General features: G+C 37.4%; 1 non-coding gene across 1 annotated transcript; it reads left to right on the top strand.

Annotated features, from left to right (window-relative positions):
* Positions 1-22,399: 22,399 nt before the first annotated feature.
* LOC142611468 (small nucleolar RNA Z247) lies at positions 22,400-22,538 on the top strand. Its single transcript, XR_012840051.1, has one exon. It is a non-coding gene; the product is annotated as a small nucleolar RNA Z247 (small nucleolar RNA).
* The last annotated feature ends 4,242 nt before the right edge of the window (positions 22,539-26,780 follow it).

Here is a 26,780-nt window from a genome sequence, read left to right as displayed (position 1 = left end):
ATCCCAAAACCCAAATAAAAACAAAAGCCCAAAACCCAAAACCCAAATCACCTCTACAACCACCTGCTACCACCACCACCACCACGAAGAACATACCCAAACTGATTTTTATCTCCAAAACTCAGTACCCAAATTGATTTTTATCAATTGAAAACCAAAGTCATCTTCAAGCACATAAAGAAGCTCCCTCTCAGTATACCCATCCATAATGTTGTTTTCTTGAAACCTCAAAAACCCCAGCCACAAACTCATGGCCATTGAAACCCAAAAACCCATAGATTAACAAAACCTAGAAACCCATAGAAAACAAAACCTAGAAACCTCAACCACCGAAACCCATGGCCACGCCACCAACATCACCACGGCAACCCCCTACCTTCACCACCATGAACCCACATATGACCCATAATAAAAACCCCATCCCCTTCCACCACCACCATGGCAACCCCCAACTCCACCACCATGAACCCACAAAACAAATCTATCCCAAAATCAAATTAAACCAATAGCAAAATGCCATACCCACCTCTTCCATTAAGCACCGGTTACAGCAAAAAAAAAAGAAAAAAGAACCTAGAACTCCAAACCCGCCGATCCACCACGATCCTTAGCCCCATAGCCACCACAACCCACCATGATCCACACTGATTCAAAACCCAACCAACGGAACCGGACTTGAGAGGCCCACTAAAAGCTTAGATTTGTGTTAAAACACAAGAGCTTGTTTAGATCTCAAATTAAAAGATTACGGTTCGGTTGATTTTACTCTAACTTAAACTAAGTGCAGAATAGAGTAAATGCGAGCGAGCAAAACAATAAAACTACTCTAAGCCATATTTAACAAATCACAGCAATAAAATGAAAGTTAAAAGAGTAGGGAAGAGAAATGTAAACACAAGATAACACACCGATTTGTTATCGAAAAGGAAACCGAAGAACTCGGCGAAAAACTTCTCTGTCGCCTTCCAAGTGGTAAATCGATCCACTAGACAATAAGTTAGGATACACGAATAGCAAGAGACTCTCCAAGCCTAATCAGCCCAGTGCACCTAACCCCTCAAGCTCTTACTCCAACAAGACTTCTCGGAACCATGTCTTATCTAGCTTTTCAGATCCCATAATGCGCCCAATTGCATCCGCCAAAACTTGGCTTCTTTTAATGCTTCCCAGCAACACCAAAACCTCACTTGACACTCAGTATGGGTGTGGTAAGTGTTTGGGCTATCAACCTCTCAAGGATTTGGATATAGAGAGGTAGGAGTTGAGGAAAATCACAATGGATGGTGTAGAGGATTGTGGGTATGACAATCTTTAACTCTCAAGGGTTTATGGCTAGGGTTTTCTCTCTGAAAAGCACTCCTTTCAATATGTGGGTATATATAGTGTGTATGAGGATGTAATGGGGCGGATATGACAAAATAGCAAAACAGAATGTTTCGCGGGTATCTCACGAGAAGGCCTTACCCATGAGACACTCACGAAAACCAGTTGTCACCCTATGTCATGACTCTTCGCATTCCAGTCATGTGCTGAGCACATGCTTCACTTCACGGGAAGGCTACCCGCGTAAACTTCTTTAGTCTTCAATCTTGCCTTAAGTCTTCACACTCTGTCTCTCACACAAAACCCTTACAAATAAATCCCACATAAAATACAACGTACAAAAGATTAAACAAAATTACAATCAAATTTGGCACGGAATTAAAGCCAACACAAAATAGTTGTAAATCACAACTTTACAATCTCCTCATTTGGCTATTCTGTGACAAAGCACCCTATAACAGACTCTAGACTTAAACGTGAGTTTGGGAACAATGGCAAAACTTACTCACACCTACTCTAGAAGTTGTGAAGCATTTGCACGAATACACCTGTATCTTGAAACACTCACATACAAACAAAACTTTCATTAAGCTCATGACAAGTTGAATACAAGGTACGTATAGGAGCAAGTATAATGCGATCAAGATAATAAGCAAGATATAAACAATGAAGCATAACTTAATCATACAGGAACAATCATTAAAGAATGACTACAATGATCATTTAACAAGTAAACGATCATCTGGACACGCAATGCAATTAAGTGCAAAGCAAAAATCAATTGCATGTCCAAACACACAACCAATGCAAAACACCAAAGTATTTGCATTAAGGATACATGATCCAACAAAGGCACAAGTGTGTAGTACTAAAGATAATGCTACAAAATCCAAAAGTACAAAAAAAATACTACAAAGTAAGGATACAAAAACAAAGTACTGGATATAAAGTGAAAGTTTTAAACTGAAGTGCTTTAAAAGCTTTAAAAGAAAGCAATGTAAATATAAACTAAGAGATATTAAAGTAGAGTACTAAAACCACAAGTAAGCTACTAAACCACCAAAATGAACCAATATATCTATGATGTGCATGTGCTACACTATGCTCCCCCTCAAATTGTGCAACTCCCCCTCAAAACTTTCTCCCCCTTTCTGACCAGAATGGCCAAAGGAGCTAGTCGTCATCTTCCTCTAGCTTCCTTTGAATTTGATCTAATTGGGTTTGGAGAGATGTGAACTTCGTGTCGAAGCGAATGTGCTAAGAGTGCATGATAGATGCAAGTCCGGATAATTTAGTGCTGATGTCTTGAATGGACGACATAATGATGTCTAACTTCTCATTATGGGCACGAGAGCTAGAGCTTGAACTAGCATGAGGAGCATGACTCTCTTGCTTGGTCCCCTTCCAGGTGTGACTAATGCTAGCATTGAGAGTACGGATGTCGATTGGATTAGGTCGTGGGTATGGTCTCTCATCTTCCAACTGGTGAACGCCTTTAAGCTTCAGAATTTTTGAGATGAGATAACTGAAAGGAAGGCAATTTCTTGAGGTAGTTCTCTCAGCTATTTTGCTCAAGATGTGGAATACATGCGAGCAGATATCAATTTCTTCATCATTGACCAGGTCATGAAGAAATAAGGCCCAACCGAGATTCATGTACCCAGTGCTTGAGAGAGGATAGAGATTGTGGAACATGATTGTTGTGAGCAGCCTTAATTTGGGTGATAGTGATGCAACACTCGCCGCTTTTCCATTGGAAGAGAATTCCAAGCCTTCTCCTAGAGTTTCCCGAAGTAAGTCATTTTCGGGATCCAAATCATCATACATCGGTGGCTTTTTAAACATGGGTTGGTTGATGCGCAATATGTCAGCAAGATACGTGGGTGTCATTGTGAAACTCTTTCCTCTAACCCAACATTTCAGCTCATCTCCCTCAGTAATGACATTCGCATAGAATTCCTTCATCATATTCTCGTACGGTTCATCAACTTATAGAAGGAAATATTAGGATGTGTGCCCTTAAATCCTATTGTATGGTGCTGTATATGACATTTTGTATGACTTAATGTTGTGATTAATAAAGATATTTTATTATTATCTAAAATAATGGTAACATGAATATTGGGACATTATCATACAGTCCATGAGATGTATAGTATGTGATTTAGTCACAGAAGATATAAATCATAAGTTTTTTGTAAACTCAGAATTGTAGTTCGTAGTCAATGATGAAATTGGGCATTTCATCTACGAAGACTATAACATATCAACTAAGGCTGCGTTTGTTTGGACTTCAAATGATTTCAGGAAATACTTTTACCCATTTTCGTGTGTTTGGTTGCGCATGAAACATAAAATTTTCCGGAAAGCAATTTACTTTGACCGTAAAAAGGAGCCTTTGACCCGGAAAATGAATGCAGGTTGTATTTTACCTTCAAATCATTTTCGGGCTCACAGACGCTCAGAGAGAGAGAGAGAGAGAGAGAAAGAAAGAAGAGAGGCCGCACCCCAGTACCGGCGCCGTCTAGTTCGCGCCGCCGAGATCGTCCCACCGAGATCGCATCACCATCGAGGTCGCACCCCAGTATCGGCGCCGTCTAGTTCGCGCCGTCGAGATCGTCCCACCGAGATCGCATCACCATCGAGATCGCACCCCAGTACCGGCGCCGTCTAGTTCGCGCCGCCGAGATCGTCCCACCGAGATCGCACCCCAGCACCGGCGCCGCCATCTAGATCGTCACCACCCAAGACCGATCCACCCAAAACCGTTCTCGTTCTTGACCCAAAGCTCATCGGCGCCACCGATCTCGTCATCTCAATCTCATCGCCCATGACCGATCTCGCCGTCTCGATCTTATCGCCCATGACCCATGACCCATGACCTTCCTCTCTCTGAGTCTCAATTTTCAATCGATCTCTCTTCCTCCCTCTCTCAGTTTGAACAAATTTTTTAGTTTAATGAATTGTTTTGAGCAGATTTTTGTTTCTTTAAAGGTATTTATTAAAATTTTCTTAATAAAATTTGTTTGGATATTGAGAAAATGACTGAGAAAATATGAAAAATTGGTAGGAAAATAGCATTTTTAGAATGTTACCAAACACCGAAAATCAATTTTCAGACTATTTTCCATTGTAAGACCAAACACCTGGATTTTATTTACCTTACGGGAATTCATTTTCCCCTGCATTCATTTTACGCTCGGAATTCAATTTACATTGAACCAAACGCAGCCTAAGATGATTTGTCTTGATCATGGAAATGGAGATTTCTAGTTGGTATATTGATATGTTGATATGTTTTAAGAGTTAAAACATATTGAACTGGACCGCTGTGAGATTTATTATTCTCCTAACGACTGTCAAATGAATAATAAACTCACGACTTCTATTTACATGAGATCTTAATCCTGAGAGGATAATGGACTTGATCATGAAGTGTAGATTGCTTTGATATATCAAGAGTGAGGTCTGAAGTCACGATCAAAATCTCAGTATGTTGGACAGCCACATTTAGTGTTGACGGAACATATATTCTCAAGAAGGAATTCATAGTCTCTTAACAAAGATATAAAATATTTCCTTGAGATAAGTTTAATGGGTTTGGTTATTTAGAGTGTTAGACCTAATCACTTTAGTAAGGAGTTACTAAAGTATATATTTATGGAATTAGATTTCATAAATATATGATGAATAACTTAAAGGATTAAACCGGGTACTCAAGGAATTAAGATGTAGTAATTTTCAAAGTGGCAGTCTATATTCATGACTTTGTATAACTACAAATATTTTATGAAGGGTTGCACGTACAATAAAATCTTGGATATAATTTATTAATAAGGCCTAGAGTGCAATTATATTTATATAGTGATATTAAATATAATTAATGGTAACTTTGGACTTGTTAAGGGTTGACAGAAAAGCCCAAGGCCCATTGGAGCTAGTGTCTTATTGGTTCCTTTTGGTCTCACTCTAAGTTACACACTAAAACTTAATTGGAAAGACCCAATAGGCCAGCCCAATTAAATAATAAGTTAAATATAAAGAGAAAAATATACATAATTTTTAATAGATTAAAAAAACGTCATTATGAAATGGTGTGTATGTGTGAGTGAAGCTACTCCTTTATTCTCCCTTAGAAACTGATTGAGAGACCACACTTCTTGGGCGTAAAGTGGAATTGGAGTGAAAATTAAAAGAGTTCCCAAGTACTTCTAATATTTTGTATTGAATTTCACCACACCAAGGTACGCTATCTTGTTCTTAAATTCTAAAATTTACATAGTGCATGTTATCAATCATGAATGAAATAGATCCATGTTTGTTGCTTCCGCTATGTGTTTTGTATGAGATACAAAACCAGATTTTTCAACAATTGGTATCAGAGCCAGGTTTTCAATATCATGCTTGTATAACATGTGATTAAGTTTTGAAATTTAAGAAAACCGTTATCTTGGTGTTTTAATTTTCTGCAGTAAAATTTTCTGCATAATTGTGTAGACATGGTTTGATAATCATGGTTTTAAGAATTTATGTATTTCTTTTATCAAGATTCGTGAAACTTAAGTTATTGTGCAAGATAATTAGACAGTATATTTAAGTTTCATGGAGCAAATCTACTGAGCAAACGCTATAATAGGTTGCAAAGATTGCTTTCTATGTTATTGGCGTTGGAATTCATATGCCATGATTTATATATATGATATATAGATTGAAGTTTCTGAACAAATCATCTAGAAGTTTATGGCCAAGGATATATATTTTGGATATAGTTATTGAAATAACTGTCATGTGCGTGAATTTTGTAATTGCACCACTTGGATGTTTTGCACCACTTGGCTATAATAAGACAATTTAACGTTAATGATTGATGCCCATCTTATAAGCTTGTGTTAATTGCCTTGGATATATAGAATCTGTATATTTAGGGGTTTAAGAAAGGATGGGAGAGGTTTAAAACAAGTTTCCCACAAAAAAACACTTTAAAAAGGTTGTTTCTGGGTGTTTCGCGACTGGCGAGTCGCGAGTGAGTTGCGAAAGCTTCTGGATGAACTCGCGATTAGGAGAGTCACCAAAACGAGTAGCCAAAACTCGCTACTCGCTACTCGCAAGAGTAGCCAGAATGAGTAGTCAAAAGAAATTCTGACACCTGTTTTTCAACACAGAACATGTTTAAACAATAAAACCCTTTAATTTAAAATATCTAGTGGGAGAGAGATACAAGGGTTGGATCTCACGGCCTCCATTATCGGTTCATAGTAGTGTAGGTAAACACATTGTCTTGGCATATATGCCTTGCGATCCCAAAGGAGGGTGTTTATTTCATAGTACTACAAGATTGAACTTACCCGTTTAAAGTAGTGTGGACAAGTACCTCGTCTTGGCATATATGTCTCGCGATCCTAAATGAGGATATTTTGTTTCATGGTACTACAAGTTTAAACATTATAAAAGGGAGATGAAATGTGGCTACACATGATTCTAGATAATGGTGTACACTAGACTAAGTGTAATGTTAACCTCCCAAAGGAGCTATGTCATTATTACTTAGAGGCTAAAGGTGATACGACATATTATTAGTGTTTAATAAGAGTTATCATGATAGCACTAACAATGAGAATAGTTCCTAATCAATCATAGTGTTTATAATAAATTTGCTACCAAGGAATTATAGACATGGGATTGGGTTGTTGTTGCATATTTTATATTATGGTTTTATTAAGGTTCCATATTATATGCTTATTAAGGTTCCATATTTTATCATGGCATCATTTAGCCCACTTGTTGCTATTCTTAATCAAAACAAACTGACTGGATCCAACTATGTTAACTAGAAAAGATATTTGGATATTGTTCTTATAGCTGAAGAGCACAAATATGTACTTACTCAACTGTGTCCTACCTTTCCTTCATTAGATGCTCCTCTTGAGGAAAAACAGCAATATGATCGTTGGCAGAAATCTAATGAGATGGCCAAGTGCTATATCTTAGCATCTATTTTAAATGTTCTACAGTATTAAATGCAGGATGTAGAACTAGCTTCGGACATTATGCTAAGTCTGAAGGAGATGTTTGGTGAGCAAAGCTGTTCTGCAAGACAAGAAACTCTGAGGCAAATTTATAATACCAAAATGACTAAAGGTACTTCAGTGAGGGAGCATTGTCTTAGGATGATCTCTAATCTGAATACATTGGAAGTTTTAGGTGCCGATATTGATGGAGAATCTCAAGTGGATGTGATACTTTAATCACTACCAGAATCATTCAAGGAATTCAGACTTAACTACAATATGAACAAAAAGATTTATTCATTGTCTGAATTGATGAATGAATTGGTAGCGGCGGCGGAAGGCATCCTTGGTACTTCTAGTGTTGATGCCAATATGGCTGAAACTTCTACTTTTCAACCTAAGTCGAAAGGCAAGGGTAAAAAGAAAAAGAAGAAGAAGGACTTCACCAAGTAAGATGGTAAACAAATTTCCTTAGAAGTTGCCAACAAAGGAAAGAAGAAGGAGTACACCAAAGGAAAGTGTTTCCATTGTGGTGAGAAAGGGCATTGGAAGAGGAATTGTCCAAAATTTATAGCTGCCAAGAATAAGAGGGTTCCAGGAGACCAAAAGACTGAATGAGGGAGAACTGTTTCTTACTTTGGCTGATGGGAGCAGGATTCCGGTTGTAGCTATTGGAGTGTTTAATTTATGTTTTAATTCTAGAGTTTTAATATTGGAAAACTGTCTGTATGTACCTAATGTTCGTAGGAATTTAATTTCTGCAACTTATTTAAGTAAACATGGGTATTGTGTTATCCTGAAAGACAATGTTGTAAAAAAGAAAGATAAAGTGTTTATCTATTCTGGCAATATTGTGGATAGTCTTTATATTTTAACTCCTGATAAGCATGAATTATACAATTCTGAATAAGATAATAACTCTCATGTAAAATTATTAAAGAGAAAGTTTCCTTCTAATGATGCATATCTTTGGCACTTGCGTTTGGGTCATATTAATTCAAATAGAATTCAAGGACTGATCAAAGATGGACTCTTAGAGCCATTGAACTTTGATAAATTTCTAGTTTGTGAATCTTGTTTGGAGGGTAAAATGACCAAACGACCTTTTAATACAAAAGGTAGAAGAGCCTAAAAGTTACTTGAATTAGTTTATACAGATGTATGCAGTCCTATGTCAATCTAAGCAAAAGGAGGTTATGAGTACTTCATCACTTTTACAGATGATTACTCAAGATATGGTTATGTATACCTAATGAGATGAAAGTCCGAAGCCTTTGAAAAGTTCAAAAACTTTAGGGCTGAAGTTGAGAATCAATTGGGTAAACGCATAAAGGTTATTCGATCTGATCGAGATGGCGAATACCTTTTTGAGGATTTCAAGGATTATCTAATTCAAAATGGGATTGTATTCGAATTGACTGCGCTTGAAACTCCTTAACAAAATGGTGTAGCAAAAAGAAGGAGTAGGACTCTTTTGGAAATGGTTAGGTCCATGATGAGTTATTCAACTTTACCAGTTTCTTTTTAGGGATATGCACTAAAAACTGCAATGCATATTTTGAATTTAATTCCATCAAAATCTATTCCCAACACACCCAAGGAATGGTGGAGTGGGCACAAGTCTAGTATGAAATATCTCCACATTTGGCGATGTCCAGCACATGTGTTGAAAGGGAAGTCTGATAAGTTGGAAGCAAAAATAGAAGTATGCATGTTTTTAGGGTATTCAAAGGAAACTAAGGGTTATTTATTCTATAATCATAAAGATAACAAAGTGTTTGTTAGCACCCATGCCAAATTCTTGGAAAATGATTATGTGAATAATTTTAATCCTAGAAGCAAAGTTGTCTTGGTTGAAATAGATGAACATGTAGTTGAACAACCAATGGATGAAACTAGGGATGATGTGGTTGTATTAGATACACCACAAGATACTACTCATGAGATGTCCAGTACATGGGTGCCTTGTCATAGTGGGAGGATTGTTCGGCCACCTATAAGATTTATAGGTTTGGGAGAAGCTTATGAAGCTATCTCAAAAGAGACTGAATTTGATCCTTACACTTATGAAGAAGCAATGAATGATATAGATGCATATCAATGGGTCCAAGCTATGAAATTTGAATTGGATTCTATGTATTCCAATTATGTATGGGATCTTGTAAAGGCGCCTAACGACATTAAACTTGTTGGTTGCAAATGAGTTTACAAGAGGAAGAGAGGGATAGATGGAAAGGTTGAAACCTTTAAAACAAGACTAGTGGCGAAATGGTATACACAAAAAGAAGGTATTGACTATGATGAAACTTTTTCGCCAGTAGCCATGCTTAAGTCTATCAGAATTCTCTTATCCATTGCTACTCATTATGATTATGAGATTTGACAAATGGATGTCAAGACTGCATTTCTTAATGACAATATTGAAGAAAAAATCTATATGATGCAACCGGAAGGTTTCATAGCAAAGAACCAAGAGCATATAGTATGCAAGTTGAAAAGGTCCATTTATGGACTCAAGCAAGCATCTAGGTCATAGAACATCAGATTTGATCAAGCAATCAAGTCATTTGGTTTTGAACGAAATCTTGATGAGCCATGTGTGTACAAAAGACATCGAGATAAAGTAGTAATGTTTCTAGTGCTTTATATTGATGATATTCTACTCATTGGAAATGATGTAAGGGTAATGTCATCGGTAAAGGTTTGGTTGTCAAGCCAATTTAATATGAAGGACTTGGGTGATGCTAACTTTATTCTAGGGATCAAGCTTTGGCAAGATCGCAAGATTAAGATGTTAGGTTTATCACAAACCAGGTATATAGATAAGGTTCTAGAACTGTTTAGCATGCAAAACTTTAAGAAATGATTACTTCCTTTTAGACATGGAGTTTCTCTGTCTAATGGCCAAAGGCCTAAGACTCTTGAGGAAGAAAACATGATGAGACAAGTTCCCTATGCTTCTGCAGTAGAAAGTCTCATGTATGCCATGCTTTGTACTAGACCGGATAGGTGTTATTCAGTTGGCATGTTCAGTCGATATTAGTCAAATCCAAAACTTAAACATTGGCAAGCTGTAAAGCTTATTCTCAAGTATCTAAGGAGAACGAGAGATTATATGCTTGTTTACCATTGTGAGGATTTGATTCCCGTTGGCTATACAAATTCAGATTTTTAGTTAGATCTTAATTTTAGAAAGTCCACTTCAGGTTTTGTATTCACCTTGGAAGGTGGAGTCATAAGTTGGAGGAGTGTAAAGCAATCTTGTATTGCTGACTCCAACATGGAAGATGAATATGTTGTTGTTTGTAAAGCGGTAAAGGAAGTTGTTTGGCTCAAGAAATTCCTTTTTGAACTTGGTATTGTGAGAATTGAGCTAGTTCCTATTACATTGTTCTGTGATAATAGTAGAGCGGTTGCACAATCTAAGGATCCAAGGAATCACAAGAAAGGAAAGCACATAGAAAGAAAGTACCACATCATTCAAGACATTGTTGCTCGTGGAGATGTAGTAGTAGCAAAGATTGAAAGTACAAAGAATCTGGCGGATCCTTTTACCAAAGCCTTGGATCCTTTTACCAAAGCCTTCTTCCAAAGTACTTTTGAGTCACATTTGGAGGAAATGAGAGTTAGATTAATGTACAATAGTCTTTAGGGCAAGTGAGAGAATGTTAGGATGTGTGCCCTTAAATCCTATTATATGGTGTTGTGTATGACATTTTGTATGACTTAATGTTGTGATTAATAAAGTTGTTTTATTATTATCTAAAATAATGGTAACATGAATATTGGGACATTATCATATAGTCCATGAGATGCATAGTATGTGATTTAGTCATAGAAGATATAAATCACAAGTTCTTTGTAAAAATTGTAATTCGTAATCGGTGATGAAATTGGGCATTTCATCTGCGAAGACTATAACATATCAACTAAGACGATTTGTCTTGATCATGAAAATTGAGATTTTTAGTTGGTATGTTGATATGTTTTAAGAGTTAAAACATATTGAACTGGATCACTGTAAGATTTATTATTCTCCTAATGACTATCAAATGAATAATAAATTCACAACTTCTATTTACATGAACTCTTAATCCTGAGAGGATAATGGACCTGATCATGAAGTGTAGGTTGCTTTGATATATCAGGAGTGAGGTTTAAAGTCACGATCAAAATCTCAGTATGTTGGGCAGCCACATTTAGTGTTGATTGAACATATATTCTCAAGATGGAATTCATAGTCTCTTAACAGAGATATAAAATATTCACTTGAGATAAGTTTAATAGGTTTGGTTGTTTAGAGTGTTAGGCCTAACCACTTTAGTAAGGAGTTACTAAAGTATATATTTATGGAATTGTATTTGATAAATATATGATGAATAACTTAAAGGATTAAACCAGGTACTCAAAGAATTAAAATGTAGTAATTTTCAAAGTGGCAGTCTATATTCATGACTTTGTATTACTACAAATATTTTATAAAGGGGTTGCATTTACAATAAAGTCTTGGGATATAATTTATTAATAAGGCCTAGAGTGCAATTATATTTATACTGTGGTAATAAATATAATTAATGGTAATTTTGGACTTGTCAAGAGTTGACAGAAAAACTCAAGGCCCATTGAAGCTCGTGTCTTATTGATTCCTTTTGGTTCCACTCTAAGCCACACACTAAAACCCAATTGGAAAGGCCCAATAGGCCAGCCCAATTAGATAATCAGTCAAATATAAAGGGAGAAATATACAGAATTTTTAATAGATTAAAAAAACATCATTATGAAATGGTGTGTATGTGTGAGTGAAGCCACTCCTTTATTCTCCTTGGAAACTGATTGAGAGACCACATTTCTTGGGTGTAAAGTGGAATTGGAGTGAAGATTAAAAGTGTTCCCAAGTACTTCTAATATTTTGTTTTGAATTTCACCACACCAAGGTACGCTATCTTATTAAATTTTAAAATTTACATAGTGCATATTATCAATTATGAATGAAATAGATCCATGTTTGTTGCTTCCGCTGTGTGTTTTGTATGAGATACAAAACCAAATTTTCCAATAGGAAATTCCAATCCCTGGTGGCAAACCATTTTGGAATGCTCGTATCGAGGAGAGAGGCTTGCTCAACTGCCCTTTCAACCAACAAATGGGCATCTTTGAAATATTTCTCATAATCTTAAGATGCGGCATATGACTTGAACTTGTCAACATCATAAAGCCCTGTTGATGATATAGTCCTCTTTGATTTCAAGGTAAAACTGTCAAGATCTATCACTTGATCTTTTCCTTTTCTACTTCCCCGTTTTATAGCTGATTTCTTGAAGGGAGACATTTGCAAAACAGACATAAAGCACAAAAAAAAGGTGCAAAAACACAAAGACAAGAACATAAACTTGATTAGTGTCAAGTTAGTCCATAAAAATAAGCACAAAGTCCTAAAAAGAACAAAAACAGTGTTACACAATCACGTTGAAAAGTGTTTAACATGTAACAATATATATCTAACATGAATGATATGCAAAACATGACAAGTGAACAAGTGTGTGCATCAAGTGTGCATGTGATGTGCATATGTGATGCATGTGCAAGGCATGACGAAGCACATTTGGGTCAAAGTATATAAAACACATTCCAAATGATCTAGACATGATAAACAAGTCCAATCATAGTGATGATGCAAAGAAAATCAGTAGGCTGGATGCTTCGGACTTGAAAGGACCACTTGCTCTCTCAACGGCCTGAAAAAAGAAAGAAAAGCGATCAAAGGTGACCGGGGCTGCCGGCCAAGAACCCTCCGATGGCAAAGTTAGTTTTCTCTCTATATTTTTGGAGTTCCAACTTTTTGGGAGCAATAATAACATACCTTTGCTTTGTCTGAATAAGCCTTTATATAGTATTTTAATAGACGGTTATCGCAATTATAACCTCCCCTGGATTCAAGGAGGCGTAAGTATTTAAAAATAACTTCCATAACCGTTTAGGAGTTATGTACTACAACGGATACCTGGAAGTTACGCGTAAAATGAGGAATTGTCATATTATACTCGGAGATTTTCCTAAGTATGATACCCTCATCCTAGCATCCCCTTGTCGGGTGTGCTTAGCTCATGAATAGGGGTCGTTCCGTCTACGGACGAATTTATTAAGGATGAGATCGCCGACACCCTGGACGAGCGTCTCATCCCTTGGTCACGACGACCTCGTCCTAGTCTCTTCTTCTCCGGACGAGATGGTTATAGGTAAGGTTTTCTGGGGTGCTTGCAATACTGTTGGGTCACGGACGACCTCTATGGACGGCTTCAAGGTGAAAATCAGTACCCATCACATAGTAATCCCCAAAGTTTGGTACTCATTGGAGTCCAAAACAACACCAAAATGTCATTTGGGCATTTCATCAAACACTTGATATGCACTTATAAAATTAACATGTAGGCAATGCATGAACATGAGTAAATCTTGCCTAAATACATGTTTAAATTTCCATAAGGGGCCAACAAAAACACAAAAAAATCAAGTGGGACAAAGCCCAATCAAGAAATTGAAAACAATTTCACAAAATTTAAAACTCCCAACCTTTTTTCAAAAATGAACCCAACTTAAGAGAACCTAGAATTTTCTGCATAATCTAAATAAATAGAGAGAAAAGATTGAATAAACATACCCTAGATATAATGTGAAGAATTTTTCTCTTGATTTTTGATTGGGTTTTTGAGTGAAAATTAGTTTGGGGTTGAGAGAGGCACGAGGAAGGTAAAGTGAGTGAAATAGGGTATGTTTGAAAAACCATCTACATTAGCCCTTTAAAACTAAAAACAAGAATTTTTCGCGGGTTACCTTCTTGCGAAGTTACTCATGAAAAATGCATTTGAAGCACAAAGTTTTTCGCAGGTAAGCATTACTCGCGTAACAATCGCGAGATAGTCGCGAAAGTCTCTATCTAAATTTTGTGTTTTCATGTGTTTGCCTTAACCCGTTTTCGCGGGAAGAGCTTAGCCGTGAGCTTCTCGCGAAAATGCCTCTGAACAAGTTTTTTTGGTTGAAAAACAAGGAAAATGCACTTTGAACAAAAATTCAAAACACGAAAGCATAAAAACACTTTCAAAAACATATAAAATACTCAAAAATCTTTTTGGGTTTGATTGACAAGCAATTGAGTATACACATCACATTTGAACACGTACAATCACACAAATGAAATAAGCATTCATTGACCAAAGTCTTGTGTGTTGTGTGTGAGAATCAAAAGTGGAATAGTCCTTAGGTTAGAATGAAGCTTCAATGATCAATTCAATCAAGTCATACACAACTAGTACTAAGTCAAGTGGACTATCTCAATTATAGAAATGAACATATATGATCTCCCAAAAGAAAATGATTACATATCTTTGAAGCTTTTCATTTGGCTTCTTTAGAAATCATAACATTTGATAATTTTTGAACAATACATCTCATTTTGAGATCGATGCCTGAAATTTTTATATTTCAATTTTGTGAGCAAGCCTTTGGCTTTTTGAGGCCTTTGGCTTTTTGAGGCACCATACATTTCAATACAAGTCGCTTTCCCTTTTTCCTAGTCAAATACTAGTATATGCGACGGCTTTTGTAGCTCATTTTCTCTTTTTGAGATTTGACATTTGTTGAGCTATAAAAAAAAACATAAAAATGTGGGAAAAGATATAGGCACACGTCTAAGCATATATCAAGACCAACAAGACTATTGACTAATCATTCATGACAAGCTTGAAGATTGATTTACAATAATCACACATAGATTTCAAGATTTTTTCCACAAAGATAAATGTGCATACATAACAAGCTAAGCTCGTAAATGCACTATGCCATTAGTATGAAGGTACTAGGATAACTCACATGTGATATACACAAAACAAGCGATCAAACCTTTTTGAAAATTTTTCAATTTTTATGGGTTTTTGAATTTTTCAATACACTCAAAAACGGAACAAGAAAAGTAAGATCAACAAAAACAAGTACAAAACGCAACTTGCAAAAGAAACATGCTATGAACCGGAAGCAATGACACAAAAATATTTTGCATGACATGATGCATGAACCTATGACACTAAACATTGGAAGTATTAATGCATGGGCATAGGGAGTAATCATGCATGAGTACCCTTCTTCACCCACACTTTGCGAGTGTTTTGGGTGAGAACCTTGGATGAAGGGGTACGACCAACATAACTTTCCAACCTCGGAGTGAAGCTAGCAAGGCATAGAGATATGTTTTTCAACATTTCCATGACGTCTCCAATAAGATGCCCTTCATTTTCTCCTTTAGGTTGTGCTTCCTTTGGCCTTTTCTTTGAACTTTCTTAGCCATGCATTGAGTCAGCCATCTTGAGTGCATGGAGCTTGAAACAATTTGGTCTTGTGTGCCCTTGAACGCCACAATGATGACATACATGCTTCACTTGAGACTCCTTTTGATTTTTGGGTAATGACTTGCCTTTATCCTTTGGTTTAGCACCAATGGTTCTCTTTTCAGCGGCAGGGGTCTCGATATCAAGCGTCACTTCTTTAAGTTTCTCAACACTCTTGGCTGATACAAACCTCACTTCTTTCTTGGACTCGTTGTTAGAGCTTCCTTCTCTGGTATAACCCAAACCGACCATGTCATGTGAAGAATTCTATGAGGACAGCACGCTGTCAAGTTTCTTGGTGGAGATACGCTCAACCTTGACATTAGCTTGGATTATTTTAAGATCAAGAAACTTGATCTTAGAGTAAGCTTCAACCAGCTCTCCCTTGAGTCCTTCTACTTCACATTTTGCCTTTTTAAGTTGCACAAGAGTACACCTATGCTCTTCTTCAATCTTCTTCATCTTTCTTACAGCATGATTCGCAACCTTGACATATCTTCCACAATCTTTTAGCAAAGAATCATATACTTCTTGAAGGTTGTTCTCACCTTCATTTTGGCATACATCTTCATCTTCTAATTCTTCAAGTTCCTCACCCTCGGAATGCTCACCAAGTTCATTTACCAAATTGCTCAAATCATCCTTAGAATCAACGGAGGTAATTGCCATGAAGGTCCTATAGTTCCCGTCACTGTTACACTCTTCTTCCATGTCTGAATTTGAGCTTTCGGAGTCGTTAAGAGTAGTGGCAAACACTTTACCCTTCCCTCTCAAATAGTTGGGACATTCTTTCTTGATGTGTCCATGGCCGTTGTATTCGTAGCACATAACTCCTTTGGGGGTTGAGAGTCCTTCCCATCTTTCTTCTTGAACTCCTTCCTACCACCTTTGGATGATGTAAATTTTCCCTTGCTGAAAGTCTTCCCACTATTCTTCATCTTCAGAAATTTCTAGAAGTTCTTTAAAAGGAAAGCTACTTCCTTCTCCACATCATCTTCTTCGGAGAAGTCATCCATTCTCTCATTGGTGGTTTTGAGAGCTAGTGATTTGCTTGGCTTGTGGGAAGGCAGTCCTAGCTCATATGTTTGTAGAGATCCAATGACCTCTAGAATCTTGATCTCATCCAAGTCTCTGCTCTCTTCTATAGCTGTGACTTTTGCTCGGTAGCTCTCCGGTAAGGACCTCAAAATTTTTCTCACCACCTTAGCATCCTCAATCTTTTCACCGAGATTTAGCTTGGTATTCACGATTTCATTGAGCTTCCCATAGAATGAATCAAATGACTTATCGTCACTCATCTTGAGCTCTTCAAAACAAGTGGTCAACATTTGTAGCTTTATGTCCTAGACTTTCTTGGTACCCTCATAGGTAGTCTTAAAAATTTTCCAAGCTTTCTTGGCGGTCTTTACATGTGATATCCTGTGAAATTCATCAGTAGAAATACCACAAAAGATAGCATTAACTGCTTTACTATTGGCATTTGCCAAAGCAAGAGCTGCTTTGTCCCATTCGGGCTTGGCTGTCGTGAGTCTAATATACCCATTCTCAATGGAATCCCATACGGAGTCATCTATGGCGCAAATGAATGCTCTTATACTGACTTTCCAAAAAGCATAGTTGCTTTCATCAAAGAATGGTAGAGCATTGAGAGATTGTGATAGATCCATCACAAAAGGGGTCTTGGATTGCACTTAGGTAATGAAACCACAGCAAGTGCACCCACTCTGATACCAATTGAAAGCTCGAATTTGTGTTAAAATACAAAAGCTTGTTTAGACCCCAAATTTAAAGATTACGGCTCGGTTGATTTTACTCTAACTTAAACTAAGTACGGAATAGAGTAAATGCGAGTGAACAAACAATAAAACTACTCTAAGAGTAGGGAAGAGAGGGAAACTGAAAATCATAGCAGTAAAATGAAAGCTAAAAGAGTAGGGAAGAGAAATGCAAACACAAGATAACACGCCGATGTGTTATCGAAGAGGAAACTGAAAAACTCGGCGAAAATCCTTTCTGACGCCATCCAAGCAATAAATCGATCCACTAGACAATAAGTTGGAATACATGAATAGCAAGAGACCCTCCAAGCCTAATTTACCCAGTGCACCTAACCCCTCCAAGCTCCTACTCCAACAAGGCTTCTCGGAACCGTGTCTTGTCTAGCTTTTTGGATCCCGTAATACGCCTGATTGCATCCGCCAAAGCTTAGCTTCTTCCAATACTTCTCAGCAACACCAAAACCTCACTTGACACTCAATATGTGTGTGGTAAGTGTTTGGGCTATCAACCTTTAAAGGATTTGGATATGGAGTGGTAGGAGTTAAGGAAAACCACAATGGATGGTGTAGAGGATTGTGGGTATGACAATCTCTAACTCTCAAGAGTTTGTGGCTAGGGTTTTTCTTCCTAAAAAGCACTCCTTCAATATGTGGGTAATGTGGGTATATATAGTGTGTATGAGGATGTAGTGGAATAGATATGACAAAATAGTAAAACTAAATGTTTCGCGGGTATCTCACAGGAATGCCTTACCTGCGAGACACTCGCGAAAACCAGCTGTCACCATATGTCATGACTCTTCGCATTCAAGTCATGTGCTGAGCACATGCTTCACTTCCCTAGAAGGCTACTCGCGAGCTACCCACGAAAATTTCCTTAGTCTTCAATGTTGCCTTGAGTCTTCACACACTCTCTCTCTTACACACAACCCTTACAAATAAATCCCATATAAAATACAGGGTACAAAATATTGAAAAATTATAATCAAATTTGGCATGGAATTGAAGCCAACACAAAATAGTTGTAAATCATAACTTTACACCCACAAACTCATCAAACCCACGCTGGACTTAACAGACCCACACTAGACTTGAGAGAGCCAAGACCCATGACCTACTTCAGCCACACCCACCTCTTCCTTTAAGCATCGGTCACAGGAAAAAAAAAAAAAAAAAAAAAAAAAACAGAACTCCAAACCCACCGATCCACTAACCCACGACCCACACACCGGCGTGGAGGCCTAACCACCAGCACAAAGAGAAAGAGTGAGAGTTTAGAGCAATTCATAGAGAGAGAGGGAGACAAAATATTGAGATGAGGAAAGAGAGAGAATTGAGAAAGAAAATGAATCTGACATAGAGGAGAGAGAAATAATAAAACAGATTAAAAAAAAATACAATAGTTTACAATGCCATCATAAAAGTAGGATGGCCTTGTGGCAGTATTGAAAATTTTTTTACAATTCCTAATGGTGGAGGTTTTTGAGAGACAAATGCTAAATAGAGGCAGCATATGGCATTTAGCATTCCCATTGTGAATGCTCTAGCTCACTTTAATAGTTGAAGAGACTCCATTAATAAGGAAATACCAAAACGCACTAATTAATTCCCACCCAAAAAAAACAACCCCTATTATGATTTTGGTTTTGATCAATAAGCCCATTCTTTCGACCATACAACATTCCATAAATCTCTTTCATTTACTAGCAACAAATGAGATAACCATTCAAATTCCTTTGGAGGGCTAGATAGAGTAGAACCATGTTTCTCAAGACAAGTATGTATAGGCTAGCCATCACCTTTTAAGGTATTATTCTTCAACGATACTCTAAATGCACAGCTAAAAGTTTATACAAGCATCACTTCCTCATAGAGAAAAGAATAGTGTGCACCCTCTAAACAAAAGACAAACATTAAGACATCCAACTACTTTTCCTCATAATATCTTGGTTATGATATCGTTATTTTCAAACAACTCCTTTCAATCTCAAATCCAAGCATAATTTTCTATAACCCATGTCCTCTAACTCACTATATGAGGAAAATACTCCTTTGATGATAATTGTTTCCAGTCAACCAATTTGTCATAGACTCCTTAGATGATAAATATTTCCTTTTAAGTATAATTATCTATTGATGAAATCCATCTTCATGAAAAGCAAACATAATCATCCTCATCTTCATGAAAAGTAAACATAATCATCCTCAAATGTAGCGTATTTTATCTGTGGCTAGCTTCTGCTTTCAAAATAGTGGCACACCACCACACAAGTGCACCACCTGACAAAAGAGTGACACGACCACCAACTCTTTCCGGCATAGATAACAAAGTAAAAATTTTGAACTTTTCCTTTGGTCATATTCGTGAACATAAAATCAACATGTATTATTTATTGGGTTCAACAAACACTGATCCTCCCATCAATTAAAAAAATAATTATGGTAGCCCGGCCCAAAATGCCTGATGAACTCTAAATTTGGGCTCTCAATTTATCTGTTTAAGATGGGTGAAGAGTTTCCTACAATGGTAAAACCTTTTGAGGCTAATCTAATAGCCCAAGTGATGGAGTTTGTGGCCCAACTAAAATATTATCCCCCTCTATGTGTTTTTCGTTGTTAGGACATATGTGAATCATGTTAAGAACATATGTCATTTAGAATTGGCTAATCCTTTGAAAAAACGCACTTTACTTGTAATTGGGTAGATCTAAGATGTGTTTAATACTTCAAGGAACAAGAGTTTAAGTCCAAAGCCATGCAAATCTATTCAAGAAACAAGTGAAGAAGTGTTGGTTTTTAAATCTCAACAACTAGCTCGATAGATAGCATCTATCAAGGTTTAAAATGCTGCTTTAGCCCGATGCTCGATAGCTGCTCGATAGCTGCTCGATAGATACCCTATCTATCGAGATTTATGAAAATCAGTTTTTCAGATCTGATTTCACGCCAATCCGTGTGTACATGTTTAGGCTTTCTTTTCTCATAACCTTAAACATATATAATGATTATTTTAAGGGCCGTCAAAGGCAACACAATTGCGCGAGTATGTAGCAAAGCTTTGTTCATACAAATTGTGACTGGAGACAAAATTTTCCCTAGTTCATCTTTCTCCTGAAGAAGCTACTGTGTTTGTACGCCGTTGGTTTGTGACCAAGGAGCTTCGTAATTTTCATCGTGTTGATGAACTGAAGAACTTTGTAGCCAACATCTTTCTCACGTTGGTAATTAAGTCACGTACTGGGATCCGCGCATCTATTGGTTAGTCATGTATTAAGAGTCATTCATTGAAAATGAGAGATTGTCAATACAAAACAAGTCCAATTGTGTATTGGGGTAAGGGTTCAATTGTAGATTGGTATAAAGTACTGAGATTCCTTTACTTGTAATCACTTGTTGTGATTATAGTGGATTCTCGGGAGTGGTGACCTTAAAATCACCCAATGGGGTTTTTTCCTTTGAGGTTTTCACCATTTGCAAACAAATCATCGTGTCAATTTTATTTTTCGCTGCATATTAACTTAGTCAGTGATTTTTTTGCGCTACCACGTGTTTTGCATGTTAATTGGATTAATTAATTAACTCGGCTAATTAATCAATTAATTTATCACAAGGGGTCAATACATTCTTGGCCTATCACTCGTGAAGTGTCGGACTACATATTGAGCTCCCTCCCCTTTAGCTATATCTCTCTTCTTTCTTCTAGTGTATCAATCTCTCTCTCTCCAGATTTTCCAACCCCCCTTTTCACCCCTTTGGCTCCTATTTATAAACTTCCCTTAGTGGAGTTATCATGATGATGGGAGAGGCTTTTTATGTTGGTTGGGCCCTTCTGGGATATATTCCTAACCAGATGAGGCCCACTTCTCGCAACAAATGTGACTTATCTTAAAACTTACAACTACTGCCAAACAGTGCTCGACAGGCAATTTCCCCCAAGGCACTATCGTTACTAATCAATTCAGTCTTTGACCTGCTATTGATTTCCAGATTGATAAGACTCACAATCTGCGACTGGGCCCATAGTTCTCAGGCATACAGAGGCTAATGGGTTGGGCCCTGTTAAGGATACAACTGTAGTTACCGAGGATAGCAGCTGATCCGTATTTGATTTTGTATATCTGAATCATATTTGAATAAGATATGATAAGATAGAATTAGGCTTGTGATGAGATAGAATTAGGAGATGGAGTCATATTTGAATTTGTATCTAAGTGATGAGCTAGAGGTATATCTGAATTTGTATATCTGAACTGTATTTGCAATTTGAATTTGTAACAAACTATCCTATATATGAAAATGCTTTGAAATGTATAAGGTAAGGCTTGGAAACAATTTGAAACAATTTCAATTATTTGATTTTACATGGTATCAGGTGACATACATCCTTTTTTTTTAATGGCCTCCTCGTCTTCATCAACTTCTGTTGTCAACACTGCTACTTCCTCTTCACCCACTTCACTTACGACTATTCACTATCTCATCACCAACAAACTTATCCTTGAAAACTACCTACTATGGAAAGCTCAGATTGTTCCTTGTCTTAAGGGGCAACATCTCTATGGCTATCTCGATGGAAGCACTTCCGCTCCACCTTAATCTCTTACTGTTGAAACCAATGGAGACGTCCAAGTCATCCATAATCCAAACTTTGGTCACTGGTATTTACAAGACCAGATGATTCTCAGTGCCATAATATCCTCCCTCTCTAAACGTATTTTGGCTTATGTGGTCAAATTCAACACATCACGGGATGTATGGTAAACCTTAGAGAGAATGTTTACCTCTCAGTCAAGGGCTCGAACAATGCAAATCCACTATCAGCTAGCCACTTTGAAGAAAGGCAATTCCTCAATTGCTGATTATTTTCATCAAAATTACAACACTGGTTGATACACTTGCTGCTACTGCTCATGCCTTGAATGATTTTGAAATCATCTCATTTATTCTAACTGGTCTAGAATCTGAATATGATTCCTTTGTTACATTTGCGACCATAAGAGTTGATCCTTTCTCTATTGATGAATTATATGGGCATCTATTGGCTCATGAATTGTGACTTGAGAATCAACAACCAACTGTGGACCTTTCCATTGCAGGGGCCAATTTTGCAGGACGAGGACCTTCACATGGTGGTCATGGTAGTGGCTCCTCCCCTTCAGTAGGCCGTGACTCATCATCCAAGAATCAAAGGACGTGGGAAGATGCATTTCAAACAACTTGTTGTTTGATAAATAGACTTCCAACTTCCACAATTCAAAATCAATCCCCTTATGAAAAATTGTTCACTCAAGCACCTGATTATACTTTCTTGCGTGTCTTTAGTTGTGAATGTTGGCCTAATTTACGTCCTTATAATTCTCACAAACTTCAACCACGCTCAACTCAGTGTGTCTTCCTTGGTTACAGTTTACTTCATAAAGGATATAAATGTTTACTTCTTCCTTCAGGTCGTGTTTATTTTTCCAGAGATGTGCTCTTCAATAAGGATATTTTTGGCCAAATTGGCCCAATACCATCTTTTTTAAAAAAATTTAGGCAAAAAACACTATTTCGAAAATAATTGGGGAAATACCACTTTTTCTAGTACTAGATTTTATACTTCCACCGTGGCATGCCAGCATGGAATCTCTATTAAAAAAATGTCACTTCGTACTCGAGTTTGGTGGACTCGAGTACTATATAATCTGGTACCTGAGTCCACTAAACTCGGGTACCAATCTGGATTGGCCGCCAGCTTTTGATGGGATAATGCCATTTGATACTCGAGTTTCATGTACTCAAGTACTGTTAACAGTACCCGAGTTCTTGAAACTCGAGTACTAATTTGGATTGTCCACCATCTATTTGGTGTATATGATGCCCATTATACTCGAGTTTTATGTACTCGGGTATTGTTAACACAGTACCCGAGTACATGAAACTCGAGTATTGCTCACTAAAACCGGTGAAAGTTCAAATTTAATCTCTCATTTCTCACTCACTAGACACACTCTCACTCTCCACACCCAAAACGTACAAACCCCAAACCCATTTCATTGCCGGCGACCTCGCACTCTCTCCACCGGAGACAAGCCCATTTGATCGGCGGCAGAAATCTCTCCTTTCGCCGGCGACCTCGCACCCACTCCACCGGAGACAAGCGCATCTCATCGGCGGCGTTCTCGCACTCAAAAATTAGCAATTTTGGTAAATTTTTTTTTCTTTCCATGAGTTTTTAAATTACACTTCTGTTTAAGATTATAAGGATTAGCAATTGTGAATTTAATCATGTAATCTAACATCCTTGATGATGGTTGGTGTTTTACAATTGTAAATTCCACAAACTGTGATTTAAGTTGAATATCTTGCAAATGACATGCCTAGGTTTCTAGGTTTTTAGCTTTTGTGGTTGGACTTGAAATGGCCAAAAGAATTTTTCAATATTTGATAGGAAAAGTTGTGTTTGAATAACTAAAAAACTCTTGATTTTAAGTTTTAACTCCTACTATTATTAGTAAAGCCACAACTGAAACAACAGGAACAAATATTGATATGGTCTATATGCTCTTCTAAATATTTATATTAAAGCTTGATGATTTTAGACCATCATGCTAATGCTTTGAGGATGAAAAAAGTAATGGCGAAAAAAAGGAAAACCTTTATTAAAGCAGCACCTAAAACATAGGCTTTCCCCTCCAAATGTTGGCATGTCAGTGAATATCAAACCAGGATGTTGAATACTATCATAATAATTTATTTGGATTGCTGTCTCACCTGCTCTCTAAAAAACCCGTCATATATACAAACGACCAAGAGACCTATAATGCATCCAAGTATAATAGGGTACATGAATACATCATCTTTAAAATCATTAAGCTATAGCTTTTAACATTCTTGCATCCTCTATTCCTCTTTCTAAAATGCTGCACACTCATATGGTACAAGAAGGTTGCTCTAAAAGAAAACAAAAAAAATTATAATCTAACATAAGGGCAATTTACCATAGAAACACGCAACTGTAAATAAAAACTTTTTTTTTTCCCCAATTACATGTGACTTAAATCTTAACTAAGATCCTTGATTTTCTGACAATGCCAACAAGAGATCAATGAGATGCTATCATTTTGATTTAGCTTTCACAGGTGAAAAAGATATTCACTTGCCACAAAAAGATATTCAATGAGATGCTATCAATGAGATGCTATCATTTTGATTTAGCTTATGGGTATTTGATGAATATGCTAATGGGCCATTAATCACCTTTAATTTATGTCAGGTATGGACCCACATCGAGCAGGACCCTCTATAGGGACTGTCTTGACGAGGCAACCTATGCATCGTTCAAGTTTGCTTTGGGATGCTCCTTTGGCAGGCGAGGTATGCACTTCTGTCCAAAATCGTAGTCAATATATGTAGTAGAAAGATTTTGGGCATTTATGTTTGAAGTGTAATTATTACGTGGTTAGTGAATGCTATTATTAATACTAAGCTGCTTTGTTTGCAGGAAGTGCCAGGTGTTCTGACTTGTCGTCACTGAGATAAAGGTCTATTTGATGGTGGGTTAGATCCACGGATTGCCACTTATATCACAGATGCGGGGTTAGATGGGCTACTTCGGGTCCCACATATGGACCTTGACCATGCACTGATCATGGACTTAGTGGAGAGATGGCGGCCAAAGACGCACTCATTCCACTTGCCCCACGATGAGATGACTATCACGCTACAAGACATAGAGGTCATCATGGGGGTACCTGTACATGGCTTGCCAGTGGTAGGATTTACCCATATGGACAACTAGCGTGACTTTTGCATTGAATTGCTAGGTACCCCCCTCCACCGGACAGACCAGTTGGTACAAAAAAGAACACTGCAGTGTTGGAAGGGCCGAGGATAAAAGCCAAATGGCTGGAGGAGCAGTTTTGCAACCCTCTTCCTGCTGACGCCATGAGGTGCGTGTGCAACAGTATGCTCGGTTTTACATACTCCAAATGTTGGGTAGTATACTGTTTATAGACAAGTCTGGCGAACGGCTCTCAATCATGTATCTACAATTTTTCAATTCAATCAGCAATGGAAAGAATTATAGTTGGGGTAGTGCAACACTAAGTTGGTTATATAGACACCTCTGTAAGGCATCAGAGAAGACAGCCAATCAAATTGGTGGTGCACTGCTATTAGTGCAGTTGTGGGCGTGGGCGAGGTTTCCACAAATATGTCCTGTGATGAGGCATCCACACCAGGCACTGCCCCTAGGTCCACTTGCTGTGAGAAGGGTCCCCCTGCCAGGGGAGGGGGGGCGGGTATTCATACAGTCATAACAGGTGTGAATTGTACTTTCTAAGGATGTTCTAGTCCTATACATTAGGTTTTGTTGATAACTTCAACTTAGATGTAATGGAAGTCTTTTTCAAACAGAAAAAGAAAAAAATGGTGAAGTGGCATGGAGAAGACTAGGGGTGTATGCTAGCAGGGGTTCCCTCCTCCCCCTCTATATTTGCTCTATTATTTATATAACGAATCATTCTATAATCAAAGTTCCATTAAGTTAGGATCATTTATTTGCAATAGAAAAATTTGACACTTAAACACTGTCATCAACATAGTACGTTATAAGTTGGGATTTAGAAATGTCCGCAGCCTCGCTTTGGCCACAGCCATGCAATTGCAATTTTTTTAGAGGGGATTATTTGTATAGTTTATAATAATAAAAACAAAAGAAAGGCAAGGAAAAAAGAAGAGTAGTTTACTTCTTGCATTATATAATGGCTTTTTTGCCCCCTCTGTTTTGATTTTATGATTAAATCCATAGGGTGGCCTAAGAGTGAGATGTTATGTCCTTTTAGGTAGTTACCTTTTGTTAGGGGAGGTCAGAGGGACTAACATCGTTTGTCTCAGATAGTCCATACAGGTAAAGGTCTTAGGGTTCTCTCTTTTTGATCTTTCTTTTCTGGGGTTTTGTTTAATGATGTGTGATCTCTTAATGCAGTTGGAGTTGGTCAGGTTTGTTGCTTCTTACAAGCCCCTCATAGCTGCTGCCAAAGTTTCTGAAAGAACTATTGCAATCATCAAACTCCTCTTGCTTTCTCAAATGCCTGCTCAGGTTTGGTTTTAAACATTTGTTTATAGGATTTACTCTCTCTGTAGTTGCAAGATTCCTAACATCACTTCATGCCTATGTCATAAATGACAGTCTTTTGCTATGTACTTGCTTTTCTAAATTTCAGGAGTTACCTGTGATGGAAAGTATGCAATTGGCTCTAGAAAATATTGTGATATCCATTTTTGATGGATCAAATGAATTTGGAGGGGGT

This window comes from Castanea sativa, chromosome 9 (genome assembly GCF_040712315.1).
Source record: "Castanea sativa cultivar Marrone di Chiusa Pesio chromosome 9, ASM4071231v1".
Classification (NCBI taxonomy): domain Eukaryota; kingdom Viridiplantae; phylum Streptophyta; class Magnoliopsida; order Fagales; family Fagaceae; genus Castanea; species Castanea sativa.
Note: the sequence above shows the minus strand (reverse complement) of the source record. Positions and strands in the feature narration are given on the sequence as shown.